This window comes from Anser anser (assembly GCF_964211835.1).
Source record: "Anser anser genome assembly, chromosome: 1".
In the NCBI taxonomy this organism is placed as follows: Eukaryota; Metazoa; Chordata; class Aves; order Anseriformes; family Anatidae; genus Anser; species Anser anser.
Window position 1 is genome coordinate 49,806,792 of NC_139720.1, and position 10,227 is coordinate 49,817,018.

The 10,227-nt window shown below is 39.7% G+C and overlaps 1 long non-coding RNA gene across 2 annotated transcripts; it reads right to left on the reverse strand.

The window, feature by feature from the left end:
- Positions 1-1,236: 1,236 nt before the first annotated feature.
- LOC310888848 lies at positions 1,237-9,124 on the reverse strand. Of its 2 annotated transcripts, none has more exons than XR_014576214.1 (5): positions 8,405-9,124; positions 7,940-7,994; positions 7,707-7,828; positions 3,203-3,268; positions 1,237-2,988 (listed from the first exon to the last, which is right to left on the reverse strand). It is a non-coding gene; the product is annotated as an uncharacterized lncRNA (long non-coding RNA). The 2 variants fall into 2 exon arrangements; XR_014576215.1 differs by having other exon boundaries at positions 3,203-3,265; positions 8,405-9,121.
- Between the last annotated feature and the right edge of the window lie 1,103 nt (positions 9,125-10,227).

Below are 10,227 nucleotides of genomic sequence, written 5' to 3' on the forward strand. Positions count from 1 at the left end.
ATATTTTGTAAAGCATTTTAAAGTACTTAAATTGGTAGAAAATAAAGCATAATAATAATAATGTGACACCCATCTATAAGAAGAGTCATAAGGAGGACCCGGGGAAGTACAGACCTGTCAGCCTGACCTCAGTGCCAGGGAAGGTTATGAAGCAGATCATCTTGAATGCAATCACACAGCATGTGTGGGACAGTCAGGGGATCAAGCCCAGTCAGCATGGATTTATGAAAGGCAAGTTCTGCCTGACCAACTTCATCTCCTTCTGACCAGGTAACCCATCTGGTGGATGCAGGAAAGGCTGTTGATGTAGTCTACCTAGACTTCAGCAAGGCCTTTGACATGGTTTCCCACAGTATTCTCCTGGAGAAACTGGCAGCCCATGGCTTGGACAGGTACGCCCTTTGCTGAGTTAAAAACTGGCTGGATGGCCGGGCCCAGAGAGTGGTGGTGAACGGAGTGAAATCCAGCTGGCGACCAGTCACCAGTGGTGTTCCCCAGGGGTTGGTGTTGGGGCCCATCCTCTTTAATATCTTTATTGATGATTTGGATGAGGGAATTGAGTGCACCCTCAGTGAGTTTGCAGACGACACCAAGTTGGGGGGAAGTGTCGCTCTGCCAGAAGGTAGGAAGGCCCTGCAGAGGAACCTGGACAGGATGGGTCGATGGGCTGAGGCCAATGGGATGCGGTTCAACATAGCAAAGTGCTGGGTCCTGCACTTTGGCCACAACAACCCTATGCAGTGCTACGGGCTTGGGGCAAAGTGGCTGGAAAGCTGTGCAGAGGAAAAGAATCTGGGGGTGTTGGTCGACGCTCGCCTGAACATCGGCATCCTGGCTTGTATTAGGAATAGTGTAGCCAGCAGGACCAGGGAGGTGATCATCCCCCTGTTCTCTGCTCTGGTGAGGTTGCACCTCGAGTACAGTTTTGGGCCCCTCACTACTAGGTTTGGGCCTGTGAGCGTGTTGCTTACTGCAACTGAAGAAAGAACACTTGTGTTTGTGTAGAGGCATTTCACTTGGGTTTTCAACTGTGTAGCTTTCCTCCTTTCATAGGACATTTTTGGAGGGTTGAGGAGCATTCCTCACTACTCTGGTAGGTGCACTCTTCCTCCCTGTTGCTCATGAGCACGAGTGTCAGTTTGCCTCCTTCCCTCCCCCTTCCTCCTCACCCCGCACCACCAGTTCATTCTCTGTTAAATCTCCTACGATTAGACTAATTCTAGTGACATACATATCCTCACAACCTGATGTGAGTAGCTCCACTGAAGCCAGTAGGACTACTTGTATAAGTTAAATGAAAGTACGTACAAGATCATGCATTAGCAATGATTTTCACTGGAGTTCTTAAGGCAGAAGTTTTGATAGATTAATTGATGCTAACTGAAGACTAAAGAAATAATGGTCTGTCTGGGTAAACAAAAACAGTTTAAGTAAAGATCAAGAGCTACTTCTACTCATACTGAGAAAGTATTTAATTCATGAGTCATCCTGCTGGTTTCAGTAAAGTGTTTTCTGGCACGTGATGTAAGCAGAGGAGGCAAAATTTTGAGTATATGATTCAAAGCCAGAGGCAATATCTGCATGCTTACTTTTGCTAAGGAGCTTCTCTGGAAATATCCCTTCAGAATAATGATTTAAAAATTTTGTCATAATTGAATGAGACATACAAGAAAATAGTTCCTTTTCCCATAGTTCCAGATTTTTTTTTTTTTGTTTTCCAAAAGTGCTTTAGAAATATTTGTGTATCTGTTAGCATACAGTATCTATCATAACTTGATAGATGACAAAAGGCAATTGGGAAAGGTTATTAATTCTTTTTTTTTTTTTTAAACTGTTGCTGTCTCACATGGCACCAGCTTAAGAAAAGTAGTTACTGTGCATTCCAGTATAAAGCAGGGTGCATGTATGCAAACTATGCAGCCATGCATTCTCTTATACAGCATGAAAAAGCAAGAGCAAGCCCTAAAACTTCTCGAATAAAAAAGGAGTAGTAATACGTACAAATTTAATGTAATCCTAAAAGTTTAGTAATTTCAGATTCCCCAGTAGGGTATGTAGAGTGCTTTCCTTCTCTTTGCTATTGATAAGTTTCATTTTTATTTCCTTTTTCCTTTCCCTCTGGTTCTGATTTTTCTAATCATGTTTGGTATGCACATCTGCACTTCCAGATTTGGAGACTAGTCAGCGATCAGCGGGTGGCAGCCTGTCCCAAACAGTACTATGTACCACAGTCCTGATCTGTTATTACTCACTCTTCCCATTTTGAGCCTCTTTTGAGCAAATCTGAGTGTGAGGTCCTGAGATCTAATTAACAGTGGGATTTATGTGGTTTAATTAGGATTATACATTATACAAAAAATCCAGAACAAAAACAAACAAATGAAAAAAAGGAACACCAAAGCCCACCACAGTTGACAATGAGCCCATGAGAAGTAAAACCAAAGAAATAATGTAATTGAATCCTTGCCAAAAAGAACATTTCACAAAGCTCCTATTAATGGAAGCTGCTCTTATCTGTAGACAAAGAATTGGTGCTTTTCTCCTTTTTCCCTCCCTCCTTTCTGCTTGTCAAGAAGTTCATAAATGACTATGAGCAGTTATTCCTACTTTCTCCTTCTCTCCACTGTGATGTACGATATTCTTCTGAGCCCCAGAGGGTTAGAATTAGGACTGTTGGGATGGTTTCATCACATAATTGCACACATCCCAGTTTCTTCTCCTCTCTCTGGACAAGTCAGATAACCAGAAAAGAGCTCCTTGAGAGGATGATTCAGTGCAGAAACCAAGGTGCATGTTCTGAATCTCTCTTTGGAGAAGCCCATCTATCCATTGGAGTCTGAGAAAACGAGGTCTTCCAACTATTTTTGGAGCCTAGGAAAACTAGCTTCCTCCTCATATGACAGGTTACTGCCTTATCTTGTAGAGCACGAACATTCCCTGGATCATGCAAAGCATCAGTTAAAGACTTGGCTTAAGCTTGATTCTTACCTGGGATAAATAAACCAAACATCATATTAGTTAAGAGCTGCATGGCAGCATTGCTATAAAGGACTCAGCACAGCATTTTTATAACTTTTTAGCCACTATTTAACCTGCTAATTTGACCATGTTTTTCACCATGATTGCTGTTTCCAATAAGTATATCAGGTTTCTGAAGTGATTAATATGGTTTTGACTGTCATACTCTACATTTCATACATACCATTTACTCTTCATTCCATTTATCTTCTGGTTGAATGGCTCCTAAGAGATCCACAACTTGGTGCTGCTTGACAACAGGTGAAAAGAACTGCTTACAGTAACAGCTAAAGTAAAATTGCAGTGTACATTTTAAAAATAATTCTGCTGGACAGCATTAAAGGATTTCACATGAAAATACTATATTTTTGTAACAAACAAACAAACAAAAAACTTAGTCAACCGACTTGCAGATTTAACAATGAAATTCTTTTAAAAAGCACATACAGATATTTCACAAAACATTCTAGAAACTATTTATGTTTATGAAGTTTAAAGTGCAGCTCTTCTAGAGGCCAACATCTCCTAATATTAACAGGCCAAATGTAGCCGTGATTTTGTATGATTATCCCCACAAATTCATCACCAATTTCATTATGGACTGGGAGCATTTAGGTTGGGTCACTTTTTGTTTGTTTGTTTTTGTGTGTCTGCTTAGGCTATTTTATAAATAATGCCCTAAGTAAAAGCTGGCAAAGCAAATGGAAATTGTGATTCAAAACTGTTTCTACAGATTACTGAATCTTCCCACCTTGCTGAGTTTGTATTTGTTTACATGTCAGAGAAGTGCAGTGGACCCTCTGCAACAGCAACAAAACTACAAAGAGTTTACTAGGGTCACTCAAAACTGATTTGATAACTAAGGACCGTAAACAATAAGCCAGGAAAATTATAGATGATGAGGAAAGAACAACAACAGTAAAAATGTACAGGGATTATGGTTATGCAGCATTGAGTGTGCACATCTTTGCAATTGTGTTTAATTACAGTATTCTTACAAGCATTTATTTTAGCCCAAAGAGTAGAACTGAATTTTGGAAGTCATTTGGATAGGAAAAGGAGTGCAGCTGAAAGCCAGAACCCCCTTAAACTGCAAAGATACAGGATTAGGGATTATTATAAATAATTTAAGAGAAGGCATTTTGGTCTTCATCCAGCAAAACAGTAATGTGTATGTTTAATTCTTTTTATGATATTCATACCTTCCTATAACTAATGTCTCATTCAGGTGAGGGGAAATAAAAGCTGAGAACTGCACGTTTAACTGTTTTGCTGAGTCATTGTCAAAGGTGGTGAGCATTTTAGCCCAAATCAAGCATAACACTTCGGCTCCAATGTTTCATTTAGTAATGTGTAGTCCCACTGAAAGCAGATCTACGCACACATTGAATTTCTCATTTGGCTCCTGCTAGAATGAAGTACTCCTTTCAGGAAAGAGATAAGAGTGCAGTAAAAATAAATAAAAAATAAAGAATGAGTGTCTGATTTCTGTGATACTTAGTAATATCTGTTTTCTCGCAATGTAAGCCTTAGTCCTAAAAACATGAGTCCGGTTCCTAAAAGTGACAATTTTTGGAAGTGCTTCATATGCTGCTTAGGAGAATGGGCTTCTCATGACCTCAGGTTTCATTTCTGTCCCTCACACCTTCTATGCCACCAGCTTTCTGCTGCTTCTGATAATAGCCAGGATTATGTGGTTTGTTGTTGTTGTTTGTTTTGTTTGTTTGCTTCTGTTACTGAGACATGAACCATGCAACAGAATATACTGTTCAGAGAGCAGTTTTGAACAGTCACTGTTAATTTTCAGAATGTGAATTTTGATGTTCCCAGCTTAAATCTTTAGGACTTCCTGACCGGTAGTAACAGCATCTGTAAATTCAGGCTCACTACTAATTTCTTTACACTTTCTCAAAGACAAAGATATTTTGTCAACGATGAAATGGGTATGAGACTCAAATGAGTGTGTGTTCATTGGCAAAGTAGGCTTTTTTTTTTTCAGTGGAGGAAAGAAATTGAAGTAATTTCTGCTAAAAATATTTCCATTACATTTACCATTGACCTGTTAAGTCAGCCTTCTATAAAAATGTCTAGACAGACAAACTATATCTAGTGTACTCAGTATCACTCAGCCTTTCGGGGACTGTTTAAATGATGTGCTATGTTTATTGAGCATAAAATTTACTCATCTACTGTGCAAAAGATTAGTGTAGAAAGATTAGTAACTGTGTCTTCAGAAAGGAACAATGACTATGAAATGCAAAGCTGGACCCATACACCAGCAGATGAAACCTTCACAGCAAGCCTGGGGTGCGCATTGGGTCCTGCTAGACAGAAATGGCTCCTGAGGCACAGCAGTTGATGCAGCACACACAAATCTCTGCAGATATGCCCAAGGGAAATCTGCATGACATGCAGCGAGTCAAGCCCTGAGCATATTTTCTTCAAAGTTCCTGAAAGATTAACACAGCGCTGCTCCACAGCATTACAAGATGGACTGGGGAGTCATGAAATTATGGAGGTTTCAGTGATCTCATCATTGTGACTTACAGAGTGAGATGTTTTCCCTAATTGTAATTTCTGTTTGATGCCTACCTTAAAATGAGATGAATCACTCTTTTCATTGGCAATTTACAGAAACTAGAAATTAGTTCAGGGGAAGAAATGAGTGCTTATATGGTCAAAACCTTGGTGAGATGATTTCCATCTCTTATACTAAAATATTGGCTAAATTCAATAGCACCTGAACAAGAAATTCTAGAAACTAATAGGAATATTTCTGTACCATGTGGCTCTAAAATTGAAGGAAAGTACTAGAAATTAATCACATTCTAATTTCTTCAGCTTCATACTGGAATCCAGCTTTGACAACTAGATAGTTGCAAATCTCCAGTAGGATATTATACAGCATCAAGACTAGACTACCAAAACCAGTCAGATTACTTTGGGCTTCTTTATCAAAGTCTGATCATTCTTTTATTTTTAATTTTGATGATAATTATTAGGTGATTCTTTGAAGGATTCTGACAGTGAAATCATGATTCTTCTTTCTGCCAAGTTTGTGGACTTAGTCTACCCTAAATCTACACCTGGACTTACTTTTTTCTTTGAATAGTTCTATGAAACTAGATAGATTGGACTGTCACCTCCTTTGCACAACTGTCTGTGCTTGGGGCTCTTGGGAAAGGAAGACAACACTAAGAATTTTCTAGTCCTAATTCCACCTACCCTGTGACATATCTAACAATTTAGGGGTGCCTGTGATGACTTTAGCTCCAGACCAAATTACCTGAATGCATGTACGTATGTACTAGTGATAATCCAGTGAGCTTTGTCCAAGCTTCAGTCACAGCAGATTTGGGGAAGGGTTCAGTTCCCTAAACACAAGCATTAGTGCCATTTGGGATGCCAGGAAAATTTGAGGCAGAGATATAACCTGATATAACAGAGCTTACAGGAAATCTGCACAATTGTGAAACAGCCTGGAGACAGCATGGTACATACTGTAGCACCTGCAGTGTCATCAGCTGAATTTATTTAGGCAGCTGAATCCCACTTCTTGTCAATGGACTGCTATCCATCTTGACCTCAGCTGCTCAGGTGAATTGTCGCCCTGGTTCCCCTTGTCTGTGCTGACTAGATATCCTTCAGCTATAATGGCTCACTTAGCTTGCTCACCTAGCTTAGTTATAGACTGCTACATGTACATCTATGCTTAGGTTTTTCAGTCTCAAGTTGAAAGCCATTGTTCACGTAGATGAAATACTGGCTTGGGGACAAAAATTCCCCAGCTGAAATTCATAAGCTAATCATTCAACCCACGCCAGATTTGCTGTCATCCAAGCAAAACAATATATATATATATTTTACCTGTTTTTCACATTTTTTTCCTCTGATTTTATGCTATTATTCTTTCATAGACCAGAAGACATTCAGTAACAAGCACTGCACTTTTTTTTTCTTGGCCTTTTCTCTTTGTTTAGTTCTTCCTGACAGAAGATGGTTTTAAAATACATACTGCCAAACATAATGTAGTCAGGCAAATTTCTGTATAGGTTTTGTATATTTTTAACTCATAGAAATGTTAACTTTTTTTTTTTAATGAATTAATGTACTGCTATTTATTCATCCAATGCGAAACAGTTTGAAAGCATGAAACATCTATGCACATACAGGCACAGAAACCCATATGATAATTGTTCACTCAGAAAAGAGAATTCATTATCTGAACCCAGAGGAACTACTCAGGTGTGATTTTAGTTTACAGTGCCTCGTAACCTTTTCAACATTCATGTCTGGCACCTAGTCTTAATTATAGTAAAATATATGCATATAGTTGTTCCTTTTCTATCAACTAGGCCTTACAGTGAAGAATTCTGAATAAAAATCAGCTGAACCATCTCTTTGTCATAGGCTATAGGATTTTTCTCACTTGTCTATTTACTTTGTAAGAAAAACAAGAACTTCACAAACCATATTTCTTCATGTCTAGAAAGCACTTAATTGTACCCATTTAGAGTGTTGTTTTCTTCAAAACTGTCAGATTTAATGACAATAATGCTACTTACGTACAGCATTGTGAACAAAGGCATAAATAATCTAAGCAACATCTGTAGTTTTTTTTTTATATATAGCTTTGGTAAGTGATTTTGACTGGTTATTAAAAAATGTTTTGAGTTCTTAGAACTTACTTGTCACATCAAGTCAGCAGCAAAATTTGATAGGTGCTTCATATAATTCATGTCAAGACTGCAGAAGTTTCTCCAAAAGTTAAGTGATTTATTGGTTTGAATTCAGAAATAATCCAAATAAACTAAAGGAGAAAACAGGAGGCAGGCAGGTAATGAATACATCTATCTTTCAGACTTCCACACTTAGATTATCTTTAACTGAGTTATTCCTTATCGTGAATGTTATCAATTACCTGTATGCACATCTATTCACTTAGAAAACTGGACAGCTGGAATACACGTGTTCTCCTATGAAAACAGAAGAAAAAACACCTAGCAATTCATACTGATGATCACATAATTGAAGACATTATTCCCTCTAGATAATTATCTACTGATTAATTTGCCATTACTACTTATGGGAAAAGCATCAAACAGTTTTTACTTTAGCATTATGCACTCAATTCATCTTCCTTATGTCCACAAGACTAAGTTTGAGGTCCTTTCACCAATAAACACTCTCATGGCATCATGGTAAATTAATCTATTTTGAGAAGAAGAATCAGCAAAGTTAGACTGGCTGCCTCTACATTGCATTTTGAGCTCAGGGGAGAAGTGTTGGGTCTTTCCTAAGACCTTTCAGCACATTCTTCAGGGTGACTGGAAGTTGTTTCAGTCTCCACAACAAAATAAGCACATCCTTTCTGTGCCATCCTTACCTTAGCAGCCTACCCATTTGTTCCTCATTCTGTCATGTTAGAATCGTTCCTGTGAGAATCCTTCCCTCTCTTCACAGAATTGGAAATTTTAGTGTGATACATAAAAGAGAATAGACAAGTGGCACATAAAGCAGTTTGCTTGAACTAAATAACTTCTCTAAGCATTCCAGGCTCTTCAATATTGTTAAGTCCCGTAGGAAATATGGTGCCTGTCCTTCCTATTGGTCCACATACACCTGACAGCAGTATGATGAGCTGACAGGACACCTGCTGCTTCCCTGCTGCTCAGGCATTGGCATGAGCCCTTTCTCAGAAGGCTTTCTCAGTAGCCAGCTGGAGCACCTGTGGTGGTTTCACACTGATAGCTAAATAAAACCCCACCATGCTACTCTCACTGCTCTGCTGTGGGACCCATGGGCTGCAGGGGGACAGCTTGCTCCACCAGCGGCCTCTTCACAGGCTGCAGGGGAACTTTTTCTGCGTGCCTGGAGCACCTCCTGCCCTTCTTCTGCACTGACTTTGGGGTCTGCAGGGCTTTCTCACTCCTCTCTCCCAGCTGCTATTGGACAGCAGGTTTTTTCCTTTTCTTCAGTCTGCCTCCCCCAGAGGTCCAACCAGCATTGCTCTTGGCCAGCAGCGGGTCCCTTTTGGAGTTGGCTGGAGCTGGCTCTGATCTGACATGGGGCAGCTGCTGGGCTCTGCTCACAGAGGCCACCCTGCACACACACCTCCCTCCCCCTCAATGCCAAAGCCTTGCCACGTAAACCCAGTACAGCATCCTCTTTCACAAATCACTAGGATGAGTGGGGTCTACTGTGGCAGAGTCCAAGATGCACAGTAGAAATGTTTTGCTGAGTTCCCTTGTGTTCATTCACTCTTTCACATCACAGGTATTGTATCTATCTCCATGTTGTTCTCCTTACTGGAAACAACAAAAAGAAGACATCCCAAGAAATGAGAGGGAAGACAAAAATTGAGTCAAGATAGTCTGTTCACATTGTCTAGGTCAGGACAGCCTAGGGAAGTGAGGGAATAAATCTGCAACAAAAGAGAAAAGAAAGAAAATGATGTTGCTTAGTTGAAATTATCTTTATTTTTCTTCTTTGCTTTTGGTTATCTAAGAACAGGTGAATGTAACATACTTTTGTAATATAAGCTGTTCTACAAATATCATAGAATCATAAAATGGTTTGGGTTGGAAGGGACCTTAAAGATCATCTAGTTCCAACCCCCCTTCCATGGGCAGGAACACCCCCCACTGGACCAGATGTCTCAAAGCCCCATCCAACCTGGCCTTGAAAACCTCCAGAGATGGGGCATCAACAACATCTCAGGGCAACCTGTTCCAGTGCTGCTGAGTGAAGAATTTCTTCCTTATATCTAATCTAAATCTACCCTTTCTTAGTTTTAAACCATTAACCCTCATCCTATCACAACATGTCATTGTAAAAAGCCTTCCCCAGCTTTTCTGTAGGACCCCTCTAGATACTGGAAGGCCACTATATGATCTCAGAGCCTTCTCTGGGCTAAGCAACCCCAACTCCCTCAACCTGTCTTCATAGCAGAGGTGCTCCAGCTGTCTGATCAACCTTGTTATCAGCCATGCTTCAAAACAACTGCAAAGAAACTTTTTTTTTTTTTAATAAAACTTTATTTTAAATATTGATGTTAAAAAGTGGTATTAGAAATGGGCCAGATTCTGAAAAACTATGCCAGCAAACATATGGAATTATCAGGCATGGGTGGTCCTGAGTACCCTGGAGTAGCTTCAGCAAAGCCTTTAATCATGTGCTTTAATCAAAGCCTTTAATTTCAGTATGTCT